At 35.9% G+C, this 21,629-nt stretch overlaps 13 non-coding genes across 13 annotated transcripts; all 13 read left to right on the top strand.

Annotated features, from left to right (window-relative positions):
- Positions 1-488: 488 nt before the first annotated feature.
- TRNAK-UUU (transfer RNA lysine (anticodon UUU)) lies at positions 489-581 on the top strand. Its single transcript is given in 2 exon segments — positions 489-526; positions 546-581. It is a non-coding gene; the product is annotated as a tRNA-Lys (tRNA).
- Positions 582-1,394: 813 nt separating this feature from the next.
- TRNAI-UAU (transfer RNA isoleucine (anticodon UAU)) lies at positions 1,395-1,487 on the top strand. Its single transcript is given in 2 exon segments — positions 1,395-1,432; positions 1,452-1,487. It is a non-coding gene; the product is annotated as a tRNA-Ile (tRNA).
- Positions 1,488-3,197: 1,710 nt separating this feature from the next.
- Positions 3,198-3,290, top strand: TRNAI-UAU (transfer RNA isoleucine (anticodon UAU)). The gene is given in 2 exon segments: positions 3,198-3,235; positions 3,255-3,290. It is a non-coding gene; the product is annotated as a tRNA-Ile (tRNA).
- A 1,709-nt stretch (positions 3,291-4,999) lies between these two features.
- Positions 5,000-5,092, top strand: TRNAI-UAU (transfer RNA isoleucine (anticodon UAU)). Its single transcript is given in 2 exon segments — positions 5,000-5,037; positions 5,057-5,092. It is a non-coding gene; the product is annotated as a tRNA-Ile (tRNA).
- Positions 5,093-6,799: 1,707 nt separating this feature from the next.
- Positions 6,800-6,892, top strand: TRNAI-UAU (transfer RNA isoleucine (anticodon UAU)). The gene is given in 2 exon segments: positions 6,800-6,837; positions 6,857-6,892. It is a non-coding gene; the product is annotated as a tRNA-Ile (tRNA).
- A 1,706-nt stretch (positions 6,893-8,598) lies between these two features.
- On the top strand, positions 8,599-8,691 carry TRNAI-UAU (transfer RNA isoleucine (anticodon UAU)). The gene is given in 2 exon segments: positions 8,599-8,636; positions 8,656-8,691. It is a non-coding gene; the product is annotated as a tRNA-Ile (tRNA).
- A 2,624-nt stretch (positions 8,692-11,315) lies between these two features.
- On the top strand, positions 11,316-11,408 carry TRNAK-UUU (transfer RNA lysine (anticodon UUU)). The gene is given in 2 exon segments: positions 11,316-11,353; positions 11,373-11,408. It is a non-coding gene; the product is annotated as a tRNA-Lys (tRNA).
- Positions 11,409-12,221: 813 nt separating this feature from the next.
- Positions 12,222-12,314, top strand: TRNAI-UAU (transfer RNA isoleucine (anticodon UAU)). The gene is given in 2 exon segments: positions 12,222-12,259; positions 12,279-12,314. It is a non-coding gene; the product is annotated as a tRNA-Ile (tRNA).
- Positions 12,315-13,126: 812 nt separating this feature from the next.
- On the top strand, positions 13,127-13,219 carry TRNAI-UAU (transfer RNA isoleucine (anticodon UAU)). Its single transcript is given in 2 exon segments — positions 13,127-13,164; positions 13,184-13,219. It is a non-coding gene; the product is annotated as a tRNA-Ile (tRNA).
- A 2,617-nt stretch (positions 13,220-15,836) lies between these two features.
- Positions 15,837-15,929, top strand: TRNAK-UUU (transfer RNA lysine (anticodon UUU)). The gene is given in 2 exon segments: positions 15,837-15,874; positions 15,894-15,929. It is a non-coding gene; the product is annotated as a tRNA-Lys (tRNA).
- Positions 15,930-17,647: 1,718 nt separating this feature from the next.
- On the top strand, positions 17,648-17,740 carry TRNAI-UAU (transfer RNA isoleucine (anticodon UAU)). The gene is given in 2 exon segments: positions 17,648-17,685; positions 17,705-17,740. It is a non-coding gene; the product is annotated as a tRNA-Ile (tRNA).
- Positions 17,741-18,549: 809 nt separating this feature from the next.
- On the top strand, positions 18,550-18,642 carry TRNAI-UAU (transfer RNA isoleucine (anticodon UAU)). Its single transcript is given in 2 exon segments — positions 18,550-18,587; positions 18,607-18,642. It is a non-coding gene; the product is annotated as a tRNA-Ile (tRNA).
- A 2,036-nt stretch (positions 18,643-20,678) lies between these two features.
- On the top strand, positions 20,679-20,771 carry TRNAI-UAU (transfer RNA isoleucine (anticodon UAU)). The gene is given in 2 exon segments: positions 20,679-20,716; positions 20,736-20,771. It is a non-coding gene; the product is annotated as a tRNA-Ile (tRNA).
- Positions 20,772-21,629: the final 858 nt, after the last annotated feature.

Raw genomic sequence — 21,629 nt, forward strand, 5'->3', positions numbered from 1 at the left:
GTAATGCAAAGAACACAGTAAACAGCTTCAATTTTTTTTCAAAAATAAATAATTGACTATTAAAAACCTATCAGTCTTAAATAAGGACATCAGTAAGCACCACTGGCATAATGGATAAGGCACTGTACTCCTAATCCAGTGGTTGTGGGTTTTAAGTCCCGTCTGAGTTGGAAGTCATTACAGCAAGTGTCTCATCACTAGAGTTGATATTTTATCCTTGCTTCAACTGTAAAATGTCTTGCAGTGTTTAGCTTGTAAAAAATGACCACAGAAGCTAAAATATGACATTAATTATGATAACATTGTTGTTGTTGTTTTTTAAACCTTTTCTATCACCGTGGACAGCTTATTCAAGTGCTTCTAGCATGCATGTTCCTTTGTTGCTCATCATTCATCACCAAAAAGGATTTTCATTTTCAATTCTTATGACTGTACTGATTGTATTGAATAAAATCCACATCTAGCATAACCAATTAACGCTGCAAAGTGCTCCAGTGGCGCAATTGGTCAGCGCGCGGTACTTTTAAGACAGTATCTGTTGAGCAATGCCGAGGTTGTGAGTTCAAGCCTCACCTGGAGCATCTTTGTGTACTGTTTTTTTCCTTTTCTTATGTCATTAGTCATTGATTATAAACTGCTACCTTAATATTTAATATGATATTACAAAGGATGGAAGAAAGAAAGAAAAAACACAAACATGATTGTGCATTTAACTTGTCAGCACACATCTGCTTTGGTTCAAATGCACTGCATATCTTCCTTCAGTCAGCCATCAAAACAGCAATGGAAAAGAATAACATACTGTTGGTAAAGCAGTTGCATCAAATTGATTTTCTGCAATATAGCATGATAATCCATACTGACAGCTCTGGATAGTACCAGCACATTTCTTGCTGGACTTGGTAATGCAAAGAACACAGTAAACAGCTTCACTTTTTCCTCAAAAATAAATAATTGACTATTAAAAACCTAACAGTCTTAAATAAGGACATCAGTAAGCACCACTGGCATAATGGATAAGGCACTGTTCTCCTAAGCCAGTGGTTGTGGGTTTAAGTCCCGTCTGAGTTGGAAGTCATTACAGCAAGTGTCTCATCACTTGAGTTGATATTTTATCCTTGCTTCAACTGTAAAACAGTCTTGCAGTGTTTAGCTTGTAAAAAATGACTACAGAAGCTAAAAAATGACATTAATTATGATAACATTGTTGTTGTTGTTGTTTTTTAAACCTTTTCTATTACAGTGGACAGCTTATTCAAGTGCCATCTGGCATGCATGTTCCTTTGTTGCTCATCATTCATCACCAAAAATGATTTTCTTTTTCAATTCTTATGACTGTACTGATTGCATTGAATAAAATCCACATCTAGCATAACCAATGAATGTTGCAAAGCGCTCCAGTGGCGCAATTGGTCAGCGCGCGGTACTTATAAAACAGTATCTGTTGAGCAATGCCGAGGTTGTTAGTTCAAGCCTTACCTGGAGCATCTTTGTATACTGTTTTTTTTCCTTTTCTTATGTCATTAGTCATTGATTATAAACTGGTAGCCTTAATATTTAATATGATCTTACAAAGGATGGAAGAAAGAAAGAAAACACACAAACATGATTGTGCATTTAAGTTGTCAGCACACATCTGCTTTGGTTCAAATGCACTGCATATCTTCCTTCAGTCAGCCAACAAAACAGCAATGGAAAAGAATAACATACTGTTGGTAAAGCAGTTGCATCAAATTGATTTTCTGCAATATAGCATGATAATCCATACTGACAGCTCTGGATAGTACCAGCACATTTCTTGCTGGACTTGGTAATGCAAAGAACACAGTAAACAGCTTCACTTTTTCCTCAAAAATAAATAATTGACTATTATAAACCTAACAGTCTTAAATAAGGACATCAGTAAGCACCACTGGCATAATGGATAAGGCTCTGTTCTCCTAAGCCAGTGGTTGTGGGTTTAAGTCCCGTCTGAGTTGGAAGTCATTACAGCAAGTGTCTCATCACTTGAGTTGATATTTTATCCTTGCTTCAACTGTAAAACAGTCTTGCAGTGTTTAGCTTGTAAAAAATGACCACAGAAGCTAAAATATGACATTAGTTATGATAACATTGTTGTTGTTGTTTTTTAAACCTTTTCTATCACAGTGGACAGCTTATTCAAGTGCCATCTGGCATGCATGTTCCTTTGTTGCTCATCATTTATCACCAAAAATTATTTTCTTTTTCAATTCTTATGACTGTACTGATTGTATTGAATAAAATCCACATCTAGCATAACCAATTAATGCTGCAAAGTGCTCCAGTGGCGCAATTGGTCAGTGCGCGGTACTTATAAGACAGTATCCGTTGAACAATGCCGATGTTGTGAGTTCAAGCCTCACCTAGAGCAGCCTTGTATAGTTTTTTTTTTTCCTTTTTTTATGTCATTAGTCATTGATTATAAACTGCTACCTTAATATTTAATATGATATTACAAAGGATGGAAGAAAGAAAGAAAAAACACAAACATGATTGTGCATTTAAGTTGTCAGCACACATCAGCTTTGGTTCAAATGCACTGCATATCTTCCTTCAGTCAGCCAACAAAACAGCAATGGAAAAGATTAACATACTGTTGGTAAAGCAGTTGCATCAAATTGATTTTCTGCAATATAGCATGATAATCCATACTGACAGCTCTGGATAGTAATAGCACATTTCTTGCTGGACTTGGTAATGCAAAGAATACAGTAAACAGCTTCACTTTTTCCTCAAAAATAAATAATTGACTATTAAAAACCTAACAGTCCTAAATAAGAACATCACTAAGCACCACTGGCATAATGGATAAGGCACTGCCCTCCTAAGACAGGGGGTCCAAGTTCCTTATGGGGTGGAAGTCATTACATCAAGTGTCTCATCACTAGAGTTGATATTTTATCCTTGCTTCAACTGTAAAACAGTCTTGCAGTGTTTAGCTTGCAAAAAATGACCACAGAAGCTAAAATATGACATTTATTATGATAACATTGTTGTTGTTTGTTTTAAACCTTTTCTATCACAGTGGACAGCTTATTCAAGTGCCATCTGGCATGCATGTTCCTTTGTTGCTCATCATTCATCACCAAAAATGATTTTCTTTTTCAATTCTTATGACTGTACTGATTGCATTGAATAAAATCCACATCTAGCATAACCAATCAATGTTGCAAAGCGCTCCAGTGGCGCAATTGGTCAGCGCGCGGTACTTATAAGACAGTATCTGTTGAGCAATGCCGAGGTTGTGAGTTCAAGCCTCACCTGGAGCATCTTTGTATACTGTTTTTTTTTCCTTTTCTTATGTCATTAGTCATTGATTATAAACTGCTACCTTAATATTTAATATGATATTACAAAGGATGGAAGAAAGAAAGAAAAAACACAAACATGATTGTGCATTTAAGTTGTCAGCACACATCTGCTTTGGTTCAAATGCACTGCATATCTTCCTTCAGTCAGCCAACATAACAGCAATGGAAAAGATTAACATACTGTTGGTAAAGCAGTTGCATCAAATTGTTTTTCTGCAATATAGCATGATAATCCATACTGACAGCTCTGAATAGTACCAGCACATTTCTTGCTGGACTTGGTAATGCAAAGAACACAGTAAACAGCTTCACTTTTTCCTCAAAAATAAATAATTGACTATTAAAAACCTAACAGTCTTAAATAAGAACATCAGTAAGCACCACTGGCATAATGGATAAGTCACTGCCCTCCTAAGACAGGGGTCCAAGTTCCATATGGGGTGGAAGTCATTACAGCAAGTGTCTCATCACTAGAATTGATATTTTATCCTTGCTTCGACTGTAAAACAGTCTTGCAGTGTTTAGCTTGCAAAAAATGACCACATAAGCTAAAATATGACATTTATTATGATAACATTGTTGTTGTTTTTTTTAAACATTTTCTATCACCGTGGACATCTTATTTAAGTACCATCTGGCATGCATGTTCCTTTGTTGCTCATCATTTATCACCAAAAATGATTTTCTTTTTCAATTATTATGACTGTACTGATTGCATTGAATAAAATCCACATCTAGCATAACCAACCAATGTTGCAAAGCGCTCCAGTGGTGCAATTGGTCAGCGCGCGTTACTTATAAGACAGTATCTGTTGAGCAATGCCGAGGTTGTGAGTTCAAGCCTCACCTGGAGCATCTTTGTATACTGATTTTTTTCCTTTTCTTATGTCATTAGTCATTGATTATAAACTTGTAGCCTTAATATTTAATATGATATTACAAAGGATGGAAGAAAGAAAGAAAACACACAAACATGATTGTGCATTTAAGTTGTCAGCACACATCTGCTTTGGTTCAAATGCACTGCATATCTTCCTTCAGTCAGCCAACAAAACAGCAATGGAAAAGATTAACATACTGTTGGTAAAGCAGTTGCATCAAATTGATTTTCTGCAATATAGCATGATAATCCATACTGACAGCTCTGGATAGTAATAGCACATTTCTTGCTGGACTTGGTAATGCAAAGAACACAGTAAACAGCTTCACTTTTTTCAAAAATAAATAATTGACTATTAAAAACCTATCAGTCTTAAATAAGGACATCAGTAAGCACCACTGGCATAATGGATAAGGCACTGCTCTCCTAAGCCAGTGGTTGTGGGTTTAAGTCCCGTCTGAGTTGGAAGTCATTACAGCGAGTGTCTCATCACTTGAGTTGATATTTTATCCTTGCTTCAACTGTAAAAATGTCTTGCAGTGTTTAGCTTGTAAAAAATGACCACAGAAGCTAAAATATGACATTAATTATGATAACATTGTTGTTGTTGTTGTTTTTTAAACCTTTTCTATCACCGTGGACAGCTTATTCAAGTGCTTCTAGCATGCATGTTCCTTTGTTGCTCATCATTCATCACCAAAAATGATTTTCATTTTCAATTCTTATGACTGTACTGATTGTATTGAATAAAATCCACATCTAGCATAACCAATTAACGCTGCAAAGTGCTCCAGTGGTGCAATTGGTCAGCGCGCGGTACTTATAAGACAGTATCTGTTGAGCAATGCCGAGGTTGTGAGTTCAAGCCTCACCTGGAGCATCTTTGTATACTGTTTTTTTCCTTTTCTTATGTCATTAGTCATTGATTATAAACTGCTACCTTAATATTTAATATGATATTACAAAGGATGGAAGAAAGAAAGAAAAAACACAAACATGATTGTGCATTTAACTTGTCAGCACACATCTGCTTTGGTTCAAATGCACTGCATATCTTCCTTCAGTCAGCCAACAAAACAGCAATGGAAAAGATTAACATACTGTTGGTAAAGCAGTTGCATCAAATTGATTTTCTGCAATATAGCATGATAATCCATACTGACAGCTCTGGATAGTACCAGCACATTTCTTGCTGGACTTGGTAATGCAAAGAACACAGTAAACAGCTTCACTTTTTCCTCAAAAATAAATAATTGACTATTATAAACCTAACAGTCTTAAATAAGGACATCAGTAAGCACCACTGGCATAATGGATAAGGCTCTGTTCTCCTAAGCCAGTGGTTGTGGGTTTAAGTCCCGTCTGAGTTGGAAGTCATTACAGCAAGTGTCTCATCACTTGAGTTGATATTTTATCCTTGCTTCAACTGTAAAACAGTCTTGCAGTGTTTAGCTTGTAAAAAATGACCACAGAAGCTAAAATATGACATTAATTATGATAACATTGTTGTTGTTGTTTTTTAAACCTTTTCTATCACAGTGGACAGCTTATTCAAGTGCCATCTGGCATGCATGTTCCTTTGTTGCTCATCATTTATCACCAAAAATTATTTTCTTTTTCAATTCTTATGACTGTACTGATTGTATTGAATAAAATCCACATCTAGCATAACCAATTAATGCTGCAAAGTGCTCCAGTGGCGCAATTGGTCAGCGCGCGCTACTTATAAGACAGTATCTGTTGAGCAATGCCGAGGTTGTGAGTTCAAGCCTCACCTGGAGCATCTTTGTATACTGTTTTTTTTTCCTTTTCTTATGTCATTAGTCATTGATTATAAACTGCTACCTTAATATTTAATATGATATTACAAAGGATGGAAGAAAGAAAGAAAAAACACAAACATGATTGTGCATTTAACTTGTCAGCACACATCTGCTTTGGTTCAAATGCACTGCATATCTTCCTTCAGTCAGCCAACATAACAGCAATGGAAAAGATTAACATACTGTTGGTAAAGCAGTTGCATCAAATTGATTTTCTGCAATATAGCATGATAATCCATACTGACAGCTCTGAATAGTACCAGCACATTTCTTGCTGGACTTGGTAATGCAAAGAACACAGTAAACAGCTTCACTTTTTCCTCAAAAATAAATAATTGACTATTAAAAACCTAACAGTCTTAAATAAGAACATCAGTAAGCACCACTGGCATAATGGATAAGTCACTGCCCTCCTAAGACAGGGGTCCAAGTTCCATATGGGGTGGAAGTCATTACAGCAAGTGTCTCATCACTAGAATTGATATTTTATCCTTGCTTCGACTGTAAAACAGTCTTGCAGTGTTTAGCTTGCAAAAAATGACCACATAAGCTAAAATATGACATTTATTATGATAACATTGTTGTTGTTTTTTTTAAACATTTTCTATCACCGTGGACATCTTATTTAAGTACCATCTGGCATGCATGTTCCTTTGTTGCTCATCATTTATCACCAAAAATGATTTTCTTTTTCAATTATTATGACTGTACTGACTGCATTGAATAAAATCCACATCTAGCATAACCAATCAATGTTGCAAAGCGCTCCAGTGGTGCAATTGGTCAGCGCGCGGTACTTATAAGACAGTATCTGTTGAGCAATGCCGAGGTTGTGAGTTCAAGCCTCACCTGGAGCATCTTTGTATACTGATTTTTTTCCTTTTCTTATGTCATTAGTCATTGATTATAAACTTGTAGCCTTAATATTTAATATGATATTACAAAGGATGGAAGAAAGAAAGAAAACACACAAACATGATTGTGCATTTAAGTTGTCAGCACACATCTGCTTTGGTTCAAATGCACTGCATATCTTCCTTCAGTCAGCCAACAAAACAGCAATGGAAAAGATTAACATACTGTTGGTAAAGCAGTTGCATCAAATTGATTTTCTGCAATATAGCATGATAATCCATACTGACAGCTCTGGATAGTAATAGCACATTTCTTGCTGGACTTGGTAATGCAAAGAACACAGTAAACAGCTTCACTTTTTTCAAAAATAAATAATTGACTATTAAAAACCTATCAGTCTTAAATAAGGACATCAGTAAGCACCACTGGCATAATGGATAAGGCACTGCTCTCCTAAGCCAGTGGTTGTGGGTTTAAGTCCCGTCTGAGTTGGAAGTCATTACAGCAAGTGTCTCATCACTTGAGTTGATATTTTATCCTTGCTTCAACTGTAAAAATGTCTTGCAGTGTTTAGCTTGTAAAAAATGACCACAGAAGCTAAAATATGACATTAATTATGATAACATTGTTGTTGTTGTTTTTTAAACATTTTCTATCACCGTGGACAGCTTATTCAAGTGCCATCTGGCATGCATGTTCCTTTGTTGCTCATCATTCATCACCGAAAATTGTTTTCTTTTTCAATTCTTATGAATGTACTGATTGTATTGAATAAAATCCACATCTAGCATAACCAATTAATGCTACAAAGTGCTCCAGTGGCGCAATTGGTCAGCGAGCAAAACTTATAAGACAGTATCTGTTGAGCAATGCCAAGGTTGTGAGTTCAAGCCTCACCTGGAGCATCTTTGTATACTGTTTTTTTCCTTTTCTTATGTCATTAGTCATTGATTATAAACTGCTACCTTAATATTTAATATGATATTACAAAGGATGGAAGAAAGAAAGAAAAAACACAAACATGATTGTGCATTTAACTTGTCAGCACACATCTGCTTTGGTTCAAATGCACTGCATATCTTCCTTCAGTCAGCCAACAAAACAGCAATGGAAAAGATTAACATACTGTTGGTAAAGCAGTTGCATCAAATTGATTTTCTGCAATATAGCATGATAATCCATACTGACAGCTCTGGATAGTACCAGCACATTTCTTGCTGGACTTGGTAATGCAAAGAACACAGTAAACAGCTTCACTTTTTCCTCAAAAATAAATAATTGACTATTAAAAACCTAACAGTCTTAAATAAGAACATCACTAAGCACCACTGGCATAATGGATAAGTCACTGCCCTCCTAAGACAGGGGGTCCAAGTTCCATATGGGGTGGAAGTCATTACAGCAAGTGTCTCATCACTAGAGTTGATATTTTATCCTTGCTTCAACTGTAAAACAGTCTTGCAGTGTTTAGCTTGCAAAAAATGACCACAGAAGCTAAAATATGACATTTATTATGATAACATTGTTGTTGTTTGTTTTAAACCTTTTCTATCACAGTTTACAGCTTATTCAAGTGCCATCTGGCATGCATGTTCCTTTGTTGCTCATCATTCATCACCAAAAATGATTTTCTTTTTCAATTCTTATGACTGTACTGATTGCATTGAATAAAATCCACATCTAGCATAACCAATGAATGTGGCAAAGCGCTCCAGTGGCGCAATTGGTCAGCGCGCGGTACTTATAAAACAGTATCTGTTGAGCAATGCCGAGGTTGTGAGTTCAAGCCTTACCTGGAGCATCTTTGTATACTGTTTTTTTTCCTTTTCTTATGTCATTAGTCATTGATTATAAACTGGTAGCCTTAATATTTAATATGATATTACAAAGGATGGAAGAAAGAAAGAAAACACACAAACATGATTGTGCATTTAAGTTGTCAGCACACATCTGCTTTGGTTCAAATGCACTGCATATCTTCCTTCAGTCAGCCAACAAAACAGCAATGGAAAAGAATAACATACTGTTGGTAAAGCAGTTGCATCAAATTGATTTTCTGCAATATAGCATGATAATCCATACTGACAGCTCTGGATAGTACCAGCACATTTCTCGCTGGACTTGGTAATGCAAAGAACACAGTAAATAGCTTCACTTTTTCCTCAAAAATAAATAATTGACTATTATAAACCTAACAGTCTTAAATAAGGACATCAGTAAGCACCACTGGCATAATGGATAAGGCACTGTTCTCCTAAGCCAGTGTTTGTGGGTTTAAGTCCCGTCTGAGTTGGAAGTCATTACAGCAAGTGTCTCATCACTTGAGTTGATATTTTATCCTTGCTTCAACTGTAAAACAGTCTTGCAGTGTTTAGCTTGTAAAAAATGACCACAGAAGCTAAAATATGACATTAATTATGATAACATTGTTGTTGTTGTTGTTGTTGTTTTTTAAACCTTTTCTATCACCGTGGACAGCTTATTCAAGTGCCATCTGGCATGCATGTTTCTTTGTTGCTCATCATTCATCACCAAAAATGATTTTCTTTTTCAATTCTTATGACTGTACTGATTGTATTGAATAAAATCCGCATCTAGCATAACCAATCAATGCTGCAAAGTGCTCCAGTGGCGCAATTGGTCAGTGTACGGTACTTATAAGACAGTATCTGTTGAGCAATGCCGAGGTTGTGAGTTCAAGCCTCACCTGGAGCATCTTTGTATACTGTTTTTTTTTTCCTGTTCTTATGTCATTAGTCATTGATTATAAACTGCTACCTTAATATTTAATATGATATTACAAAGGATGGAAGAAAGAAAGAAAACACACAAACATGATTGTGCTTTTAAGTTGTCAGCACACATCTGCTTTGGTTCAAATGCACTGCATATCTTCCTTCAGTCAGCCAACATAACAGCAATGGAAAAGATTAACATACTGTTGGTAAAGCAGTTGCATCAAATTGATTTTCTGCAATATAGCATGATAATCCATACTGACAGCTCTGAATAGTACCAGCACATTTCTTGCTGGACTTGGTAATGCAAAGAACACAGTAAACAGCTTCACTTTTTCCTCAAAAATAAATAATTGACTATTAAAAACCTAACAGTTTTAAATAAGAACATCAGTAAGCACCACTGGCATAATGGATAAGTCACTGCCCTCCTAAGACAGGGGTCCAAGTTCCATATGGGGTGGAAGTCATTACAGCAAGTGTCTCATCACTAGAATTGATATTTTATCCTTGCTTCGACTGTAAAACAGTCTTGCAGTGTTTAGCTTGCAAAAAATGACCACAGAAGCTAAAATATGACATTTATTATAATAACATTGTTGTTGTTTTTTTTAAACATTTTCTATCACCGTGGACAGCTTATTCAAGTGCCATCTGGCATGCATGTTTCTTTGTTGCTCATCATTCATCACCAAAAATGATTTTCTTTTTCAATTCTTATGACTGTACTGATTGTATTGAATAAAATCCACATCTAGCATAACCAATCAATGTTGCAAAGCGCTCCAGTGGCGCAATTGGTCAGCGCACGGTATTTATAAGACAGTATCTGTTGAACAATGCCGAGGTTATGAGTTCAAGCCTCACCTGGAGCATCTTTGTATACTGATTTTTTTCCTTTTCTTATGTCATTAGTCATTGATTATAAATTTGTAGCCTTAATATTTAATATGATATTACAAAGGATGGAAGAAAGAAAGAAAACACACAAACATGATTGTGCATTTAAGTTGTCAGCACACATCTGCTTTGGTTCAAATGCACTGCATATCTTCCTTCAGTCAGCCAACAAAACAGCAATGGAAAAGAATTACATACTGTTGGTAAAGCAGTTGCATCAAATTGATTTTCTGCAATATAGCATGATAATCCATACTGACAGCTCTGGATAGTACCAGCACATTTCTTGCTGGACTTGGTAATGCAAAGAACACAGTAAACAGCTTCAATTTTTTTTCAAAAATAAATAATTGACTATTAAAAACCTATCAGTCTTAAATAAGGACATCAGTAAGCACCACTGGCATAATGGATAAGGCACTGTACTCCTAATCCAGTGGTTGTGGGTTTTAAGTCCCGTCTGAGTTGGAAGTCATTACAGCAAGTGTCTCATCACTAGAGTTGATATTTTATCCTTGCTTCAACTGTAAAACAGTCTTGCAGTGTTTAGCTTGTAAAAAATGACCACAGAAGCTAAAATATGACATTAATTATGATAACATTGTTGTTGTTGTTTTTTAAACCTTTTCTATCACCGTGGACAGCTTATTCAAGTGCTTCTAGCATGCATGTTCCTTTGTTGCTCATCATTCATCACCAAAAAGGATTTTCATTTTCAATTCTTATGACTGTACTGATTGTATTGAATAAAATCCACATCTAGCATAACCAATTAACGCTGCAAAGTGCTCCAGTGGCGCAATTGGTCAGCGCGCGGTACTTTTAAGACAGTATCTGTTGAGCAATGCCGAGGTTGTGAGTTCAAGCCTCACCTGGAGCATCTTTGTGTACTGTTTTTTTCCTTTTCTTATGTCATTAGTCATTGATTATAAACTGCTACCTTAATATTTAATATGATATTACAAAGGATGGAAGAAAGAAAGAAAAAACACAAACATGATTGTGCATTTAACTTGTCAGCACACATCTGCTTTGGTTCAAATGCACTGCATATCTTCCTTCAGTCAGCCATCAAAACAGCAATGGAAAAGAATAACATACTGTTGGTAAAGCAGTTGCATCAAATTGATTTTCTGCAATATAGCATGATAATCCATACTGACAGCTCTGGATAGTACCAGCACATTTCTTGCTGGACTTGGTAATGCAAAGAACACAGTAAACAGCTTCACTTTTTCCTCAAAAATAAATAATTGACTATTAAAAACCTAACAGTCTTAAATAAGGACATCAGTAAGCACCACTGGCATAATGGATAAGGCACTGTTCTCCTAAGCCAGTGGTTGTGGGTTTAAGTCCCGTCTGAGTTGGAAGTCATTACAGCAAGTGTCTCATCACTTGAGTTGATATTTTATCCTTGCTTCAACTGTAAAACAGTCTTGCAGTGTTTAGCTTGTAAAAAATGACTACAGAAGCTAAAAAATGACATTAATTATGATAACATTGTTGTTGTTGTTGTTTTTTAAACCTTTTCTATTACAGTGGACAGCTTATTCAAGTGCCATCTGGCATGCATGTTCCTTTGTTGCTCATCATTCATCACCAAAAATGATTTTCTTTTTCAATTCTTATGACTGTACTGATTGCATTGAATAAAATCCACATCTAGCATAACCAATGAATGTTGCAAAGCGCTCCAGTGGCGCAATTGGTCAGCGCGCGGTACTTATAAAACAGTATCTGTTGAGCAATGCCGAGGTTGTTAGTTCAAGCCTTACCTGGAGCATCTTTGTATACTGTTTTTTTTCCTTTTCTTATGTCATTAGTCATTGATTATAAACTGGTAGCCTTAATATTTAATATGATCTTACAAAGGATGGAAGAAAGAAAGAAAACACACAAACATGATTGTGCATTTAAGTTGTCAGCACACATCTGCTTTGGTTCAAATGCACTGCATATCTTCCTTCAGTCAGCCAACAAAACAGCAATGGAAAAGAATAACATACTGTTGGTAAAGCAGTTGCATCAAATTGATTTTCTGCAATATAGCATGATAATCCATAATGACAGCTCTGGATAGTACCAGCACATTTCTTGCTGGACTTGGTAATGCAAAGAACACAGTAAACAGCTTCACTTTTTCCTCAAAAATAAATAATTGACTATTATAAACCTAACAGTCTTAAATAAGGACATCAGTAAGCACCACTGGCATAATGGATAAGGCACTGTTCTCCTAAGCCAGTGGTTGTGGGTTTAAGTCCCGTCTGAGTTGGAAGTCATTACAGCAAGTGTCTCATCACTTGAGTTGATATTTTATCCTTGCTTCAACTGTAAAACAGTCTTGCAGTGTTTAGCTTGTAAAAAATGACCACAGAAGCTAAAATATGACATTAATTATGATAACATTGTTGTTGTTGTTTTTTAAACCTTTTCTATCACAGTGGACAGCTTATTCAAGTGCCATCTGGCATGCATGTTCCTTTGTTGCTCATCATTTATCACCAAAAATTATTTTCTTTTTCAATTCTTATGACTGTACTGATTGTATTGAATAAAATCCACATCTAGCATAACCAATTAATGCTGCAAAGTGCTCCAGTGGCGCAATTGGTCAGCGCGCGGTACTTATAAGACAGTATCTGTTGAGCAATGCCGAGGTTGTGAGTTCAAGCCTCACCTAGAGCAGCTTTGTATAGTTTTTTTTTTCCTTTTTTTATGTCATTAGTCATTGATTTTAAACTGCTACCTTAATATTTAATATGATCTTACAAAGGATGGAAGAAAGAAAGAAAACACACAAACATGATTGTGCATTTAAGTTGTCAGCACACATCTGCTTTGGTTCAAATGCACTGCATATCTTCCTTCAGTCAGCCAACAAAACAGCAATGGAAAAGAATAACATACTGTTGGTAAAGCAGTTGCATCAAATTGATTTTCTGCAATATAGCATGATAATCCATACTGACAGCTCTGGATAGTACCAGCACATTTCTCGCTGGACTTGGTAATGCAAAGAGCACAGTAAATAGCTTCACTTTTTCCTCAAAAATAAATAATTGACTATTATAAACCTAACAGTCTTAAATAAGGACATCAGTAAGCACCACTGGCATAATGGATAAGGCACTGTTCTCCTAAGCCAGTGTTTGTGGGTTTAAGTCCCGTCTGAGTTGGAAGTCATTACAGCAAGTGTCTCATCACTTGAGTTGATATTTTATCCTTGCTTCAACTGTAAAACAGTCTTGCAGTGTTTAGCTTGTAAAAAATGACCACAGAAGCTAAAATATGACATTAATTATGATAACATTGTTGTTGTTGTTGTTTTTTAAACCTTTTCTATCACCGTGGACAGCTTATTCAAGTGCCATCTGGCATGCATGTTTCTTTGTTGCTCATCATTCATCACCAAAAATGATTTTCTTTTTCAATTCTTATGACTGTACTGATTGTATTGAATAAAATCCGCATCTAGCATAACCAATCAATGCTGCAAAGTGCTCCAGTGGCGCAATTGGTCAGTGTACGGTACTTATAAGACAGTATCTGTTGAGCAATGCCGAGGTTGTGAGTTCAAGCCTCACCTGGAGCATCTTTGTATACTGTTTTTTTTTTCCTGTTCTTATGTCATTAGTCATTGATTATAAACTGCTACCTTAATATTTAATATGATATTACAAAGGATGGAAGAAAGAAAGAAAACACACAAACATGATTGTGCTTTTAAGTTGTCAGCACACATCTGCTTTGGTTCAAATGCACTGCATATCTTCCTTCAGACAGCCAACATAACAGCAATGGAAAAGATTAACATACTGTTGGTAAAGCAGTTGCATCAAATTGATTTTCTGCAATATAGCATGATAATCCATACTGACAGCTCTGAATAGTACCAGCACATTTCTTGCTGGACTTGGTAATGCAAAGAACACAGTAAACAGCTTCACTTTTTCCTCAAAAATAAATAATTGACTATTAAAAACCTAACAGTTTTAAATAAGAACATCAGTAAGCACCACTGGCATAATGGATAAGTCACTGCCCTCCTAAGACAGGGGTCCAAGTTCCATATGGGGTGGAAGTCATTACAGCAAGTGTCTCATCACTAGAATTGATATTTTATCCTTGCTTCGACTGTAAAACAGTCTTGCAGTGTTTAGCTTGCAAAAAATGACCACAGAAGCTAAAATATGACATTTATTATAATAACATTGTTGTTGTTTTTTTTAAACATTTTCTATCACCGTGGACATCTTATTTAAGTGCCATCTGGCATGCATGTTCCTTTGTTGCTCATCATTTATCACCAAAAATGATTTTCTTTTTCAATTCTTATGACTGTACTGATTGCATTGAATAAAATCCACATCTAGCATAACCAATCAATGTTGCAAAGCGCTCCAGTATCGCAATTGGTCAGCGCACGGTATTTATAAGACAGTATCTGTTGAACAATGCCGAGGTTATGAGTTCAAGCCTCACCTGGAGCATCTTTGTATACTGATTTTTTTCCTTTTCTTATGTCATTAGTCATTGATTATAAATTTGTAGCCTTAATATTTAATATGATATTACAAAGGATGGAAGAAAGAAAGAAAACACACAAACATGATTGTGCATTTAAGTTGTCAGCACACATCTGCTTTGGTTCAAATGCACTGCATATCTTCCTTCAGTCAGCCAACAAAACAGCAATGGAAAAGAATAACATACTGTTGGTAAAGCAGTTGCATCAAATTGATTTTCTGCAATATAGCATGATAATCCATACTGACAGCTCTGGATAGTACCAGCACATTTCTTGCTGGACTTGGTAATGCAAAGAACACAGTAAACAGCTTCAATTTTTTTTCAAAAATAAATAATTGACTATTAAAAACCTATCAGTCTTAAATAAGGACATCAGTAAGCACCACTGGCATAATGGATAAGGCACTGTACTCCTAATCCAGTGGTTGTGGGTTTTAAGTCCCGTCTGAGTTGGAAGTCATTACAGCAAGTGTCTCATCACTAGAGTTGATATTTTATCCCTGCTTCAACTGTAAAAATGTCTTGCAGTGTTTAGCTTGTAAAAAATGACCACAGAAGCTAAAATATGACATTAATTATGATAACATTGTTGTTGTTGTTTTTTAAACCTTTTCTATCACCGTGGACAGCTTATTCAAGTGCTTCTAGCATGCATGTTCCTTTGTTGCTCATCATTCATCACCAAAAAGGATTTTCATTTTCAATTCTTATGACTGTACTGATTGTATTGAATAAAATCCACATCTAGCATAACCAATTAACGCTGCAAAGTGCTCCAGTGGCGCAATTGGTCAGCGCGCGGTACTTTTAAGACAGTATCTGTTGAGCAATGCCGAGGTTGTGAGTTCAAGCCTCACCTGGAGCATCTTTGTGTACTGTTTTTTTCCTTTTCTTATGTCATTAGTCATTGATTATAAACTGCTACCTTAATATTTAATATGATATTACAAAGGATGGAAGAAAGAAAGAAAAAACACAAACATGATTGTGCATTTAACTTGTCAGCACACATCTGCTTTGGTTCAAATGCACTGCATATCTTCCTTCAGTCAGCCATCAAAACAGCAATGGAAAAGAATAACATACTGTTGGTAAAGCAGTTGCATCAAATTGATTTTCTGCAATATAGCATGATAATCCATACTGACAGCTCTGGATAGTACCAGCACATTTCTTGCTGGACTTGGTAATGCAAAGAACACAGTAAACAGCTTCACTTTTTCCTCAAAAATAAATAATTGACTATTAAAAACCTAACAGTCTTAAATAAGGACATCAGTAAGCACCACTGGCATAATGGATAAGGCACTGTTCTCCTAAGCCAGTGGTTGTGGGTTTAAGTCCCGTCTGAGTTGGAAGTCATTACAGCAAGTGTCTCATCACTTGAGTTGATATTTTATCCTTGCTTCAACTGTAAAACAGTCTTGCAGTGTTTAGCTTGTAAAAAATGACTACAGAAGCTAAAAAATGACATTAATTATGATAACATTGTTGTTGTTGTTGTTTTTTAAACCTTTTCTATTACAGTGGACAGCTTATTCAAGTGCCATCTGGCATGCATGTTCCTTTGTTGCTCATCATTCATCACCAAAAATGATTTTCTTTTTCAATTCTTATGACTGTACTGATTGCATTGAATAAAATCCACATCTAGCATAACCAATGAATGTTGCAAAGCGCTCCAGTGGCGCAATTGGTCAGCACGCAGTACTTATAAAACAGTATCTGTTGAGCAATGCCGAGGTTGTTAGTTCAAGCCTTACCTGGAGCATCTTTGTATACTGTTTTTTTTCCTTTTCTTATGTCATTAGTCATTGATTATAAACTGGTAGCCTTAATATTTAATATGATCTTACAAAGGATGGAAGAAAGAAAGAAAACACACAAACATGATTGTGCATTTAAGTTGTCAGCACACATCTGCTTTGGTTCAAATGCACTGCATATCTTCCTTCAGTCAGCCAACAAAACAGCAATGGAAAAGAATAACATACTGTTGGTAAAGCAGTTGCATCAAATTGATTTTCTGCAATATAGCATGATAATCCATACTGACAGCTCTGGATAGTACCAGCACATTTCTTGCTGGACTTGGTAATGCAAAGAACACAGTAAACAGCTTCACTTTTTCCTCAAAAATAAATAATTGACTATTATAAACCTAACAGTCTTAAATAAGGACATCAGTAAGCACCACTGGCATAATGGATAAGGCACTGTTCTCCTAAGCCAGTGGTTGTGGGTTTAAGTCCCGTCTGAGTTGGAAGTCATTACAGCAAGTGTCTCATCACTTGAGTTGATATTTTATCCTTGCTTCAACTGTAAAACAGTCTTGCAGTGTTTAGCTTGTAAAAAATGACCACAGAAGCTAAAATATGACATTAATTATGATAACATTGTTGTTGTTGTTTTTTAAACCTTTTCTATCACAGTGGACAGCTTATTCAAGTGCCATCTGGCATGCATGTTCCTTTGTTGCTCATCATTTATCACCAAAAATTATTTTCTTTTTCAATTCTTATGACTGTACTGATTGTATTGAATAAAATCCACATCTAGCATAACCAATTAATGCTGCAAAGTGCTCCAGTGGCGCAATTGGTCAGCGCGCGGTACTTATAAGACAGTATCTGTTGAGCAATGCCGAGGTTGTGAGTTCAAGCCTCACCTAGAGCAGCTTTGTATAGTTTTTTTTTTCCTTTTTTTATGTCATTAGTCATTGATTTTAAACTGCTACCTTAATATTTAATATGATCTTACAAAGGATGGAAGAAAGAAAGAAAACACACAAACATGATTGTGCATTTAAGTTGTCAGCACACATCTGTTTTGGTTCAAATGCACTGCATATCTTCCTTCAGTCAGCCAACAAAACAGCAATGGAAAAGATTAACATACTGTTGGTAAAGCAGTTGCATCAAATTGATTTTCTGCAATATAGCATGATAATCCATACTGACAGCTCTGGATAGTAATAGCACATTTCTTGCTGGACTTGGTAATGCAAAGAACACAGTAAACAGCTTCACTTTTTTTCAAAAATAAATAATTGACTATTAAAAACCTATCAGTCTTAAATAAGGACATCAGTAAGCACCACTGGCATAATGTATAAGGCACTGTTCTCCTAAGCCAGTGGTTGTGGGTTTAAGTCCCGTCTGAGTTGGAAGTCATTACAGCAAGTGTCTCATCACTTGAGTTGATATTTTATCCTTGCTTCAACTGTAAAAATGTCTTGCAGTGTTTAGCTTGTAAAAAATGACCACAGAAGCTAAAATATGACATGAATTATGCTAACATTGTTGTTGTTGTTTTTTAAACCTTTTCTATCACCGTGGACAGCTTATTCAAGTGCTTCTAGCATGCATGTTCCTTTGTTGCTCATCATTCATCACCAAAAATGATTTTCATTTTCAATTCTTATGACTGTACTGATTGTATTGAATAAAATCCACATCTAGCATAACCAACTAACGCTGCAAAGTGCTCCAGTGGCGCAATTGGTCAGCGCGCGGTACTTATAAGACAGTATCTGTTGAGCAATGCCGAGGTTGTGAGTTCAAGCCTCACCTGGAGCATCTTTGTATACTGTTTTTTTCCTTTTTCTTATGTCATTAGTCATTGATTATAAACTGCTACCTTAATATTTAATATGATATTACAAAGGATGGAAGAAAGAAAGAAAAAACACAAACATGATTGTGCATTTAACTTGTCAGCACACATCTGCTTTGGTTCAAATGCACTGCATATCTTCCTTCAGTCAGCCAACAAAACAGCAATGGAAAAGATTAACATACTGTTGGTAAAGCAGTTGCATCAAATTGATTTTCTGCAATATAGCATGATAATCCATACTGACAGCTCTGGATAGTACCAGCACATTTCTTGCTGGACTTGGTAATGCAAAGAACACAGTAAACAGCTTCACTTTTTCCTCAAAAATAAATAATTGACTATTAAAAACTTAATAGTCTTAAATAAGAGCATCAGTAAGCACCACTGGCATAATGGATAAGTCACTGCCCTCCTAAGACAGGGGGTCCAAGTTCCATATGGGGTGGAAGTCATTACAGCAAGTGTCTCATCACTAGAGTTGATATTTTATCCTTGCTTCAACTGTAGAACAGTCTTGCAGTGTTTAGCTTGCAAAAAATGACCACAGAAGCTAAAATATGACATTTATTATGATAACATTGTTGTTGTTTTTTTTTAAACCTTTTCTATTATTATTATTATTATTATTATTATCCTTTATTTATATGGCGCCACAAGGGTTCCGCAGCGCCCGATTACAGAGTACAAATGCACATAAAAAATAGGAAAACAGTGACTTACAGTTGAATACAATATAGGACAAGTACAGGGCAACTAAGCATAACTACACCAGTATACATAGAGATAAGTTCCAGGTGGTCAAAAAACTGTGGGATCTGGGCAGTTGAGGATTATTAAAGTAAGAAAAGTATAAGCACATGAGGGAAGAGGGCCCTACTCGTGAGAGCTTACATTCTAAGGGGAGGGGTAGACAGACAGGGATGACACAGATGGGGTAACAGTGGACAGCTTATTCAAGTGCCATCTGGCATGCATGTTCCTTTGTTGCTCATCATTCATCACCAAAAATGATTTTCTTTTTCAATTCTTATGACTGTACTGATTGCATTGAATAAAATCCACATCTAGCATAACCAATCAATGTTGCAAAGTGCTCTAGTGGCGTAATTGGTCAGAGCGCGGTACTTCTAAGAAAGTATCTGTTGAGCAATGCCGAGGTTGTTAGTTCAAGCCTTACCTGGAGCATCTTTGTATACTGTTTTTTTTCCTTTTCTTATGTCATTAGTCATTGATTATAAACTGGTAGCCTTAATATTTAATATGATATTACAAAGGATGGAAGAAAGAAAGAAAACACACAAACATGATTGTGCATTTAAGTTGTCAGCACACATCTGCTTTGGTTCAAATACACTGCATATCTTCCTTCAGTCAGCCAACAAAACAGCAATGGAAAAGAATAACATACTGTTGGTAAAGCAGTTGCATCAAATTGATTTTCTGCAATATAGCATGATAATCCATACTAACAGCTCTGGATAGTACCAGCACATTTCTTGCTGGACTTGGTAATGCAAAGAACACAGTAAACAGCTTCACTTTTTCCTCAAAAATAAATAATTGACTATTATAAACCTAACAGTCTTAAATAAGGACATCAGTAAGCACCACTGGCATAATGGATAAGGCTCTGTTCTCCTAAGCCAGTGGTTGTGGGTTTAAGTCCCGTCTGAGTTGGAAGTCATTACAGCAAGTGTCTCATCACTTGAGTTGATATTTTATCCTTGCTTCAACTGTAAAACAGTCTTGCAGTGTTTAGCTTGCAAAAAATGACCACAGAAGCTAAAATATGACATTTATTATGATAACATTGTTGTTGTTTTTTTTAAACATTTTCTATCACCGTGGACATCTTATTTAAGTACCATCTGGCATGCATGTTCCTTTGTTGCTCATCATTTATCACCAAAAATGATTTTCTTTTTCAATTCTTATGACTGTACTGATTGCATTGAATAAAATCCACATCTAGCATAACCAATCAATGTTGCAAAGCGCTCCAGTGGCGCAATTGGTCAGCGCGCGGTATTTATAAGACAGTATCTGTTGAGCAATGCCGAGGTTGTGAGTTCAAGCCTCACCTGGAGCATCTTTGTATACTGATTTTTTTCCTTTTCTTATGTCATTAGTCATTGATTATAAACTTGTAGCCTTAATATTTAATATGATATTACAAAGGATGGAAGAAAGAAAGAAAACACACAAACATGATTGTGCATTTAAGTTGTCAGCACACATCTGCTTTGGTTCAAATGCACTGCATATCTTCCTTCAGTCAGCCAACAAAACAGCAATGGAAAAGAATAACATACTGTTGGTAAAGCAGTTGCATCAAATTAATTTTCTGCAATATAGCATGATAATCCATACTGACAGCTCTGGATAGTACCAGCACATTTCTTGCTGGACTTGGTAATGCAAAGAACACAGTAAACAGCTTCAATTTTTTTTCAAAAATAAATAATTGACTATTAAAAACCTATCAGTCTTAAATAAGGACATCAGTAAGCACCACTGGCATAATGGATAAGGCACTGCCCTCCTAATCCAGTGGTTGTGGGTTTTAAGTCCCGTCTGAGTTGGAAGTCATTACAGCAAGTGTCTCATCACTAGAGTTGATATTTTATCCTTGCTTCAACTGTTAAAATGTCTTGCAGTGTTTAGCTTGTAAAAAATGACCACAGAAGCTAAAATATGACATTAATTATGATAACATTGTTGTTGTTGTTTTTTAAACCTTTTCTATCACCGTGGACAGCTTATTCAAGTGCTTCTAGCATGCATGTTGCTTTGTTGCTCATCATTCATCACCAAAAAGGATTTTCATTTTCAATTCTTATGACTGTACTGATTGTATTGAATAAAATCCACATCTAGCATAACCAATTAACGCTGCAAAGTGCTCCAGTGGCGCAATTGGTCAGCGCGCGGTACTTATAAGACAGTA

Source organism: Pseudophryne corroboree, chromosome 4 (assembly GCF_028390025.1).
Source record: "Pseudophryne corroboree isolate aPseCor3 chromosome 4, aPseCor3.hap2, whole genome shotgun sequence".
In the NCBI taxonomy this organism is placed as follows: domain Eukaryota; kingdom Metazoa; phylum Chordata; class Amphibia; order Anura; family Myobatrachidae; genus Pseudophryne; species Pseudophryne corroboree.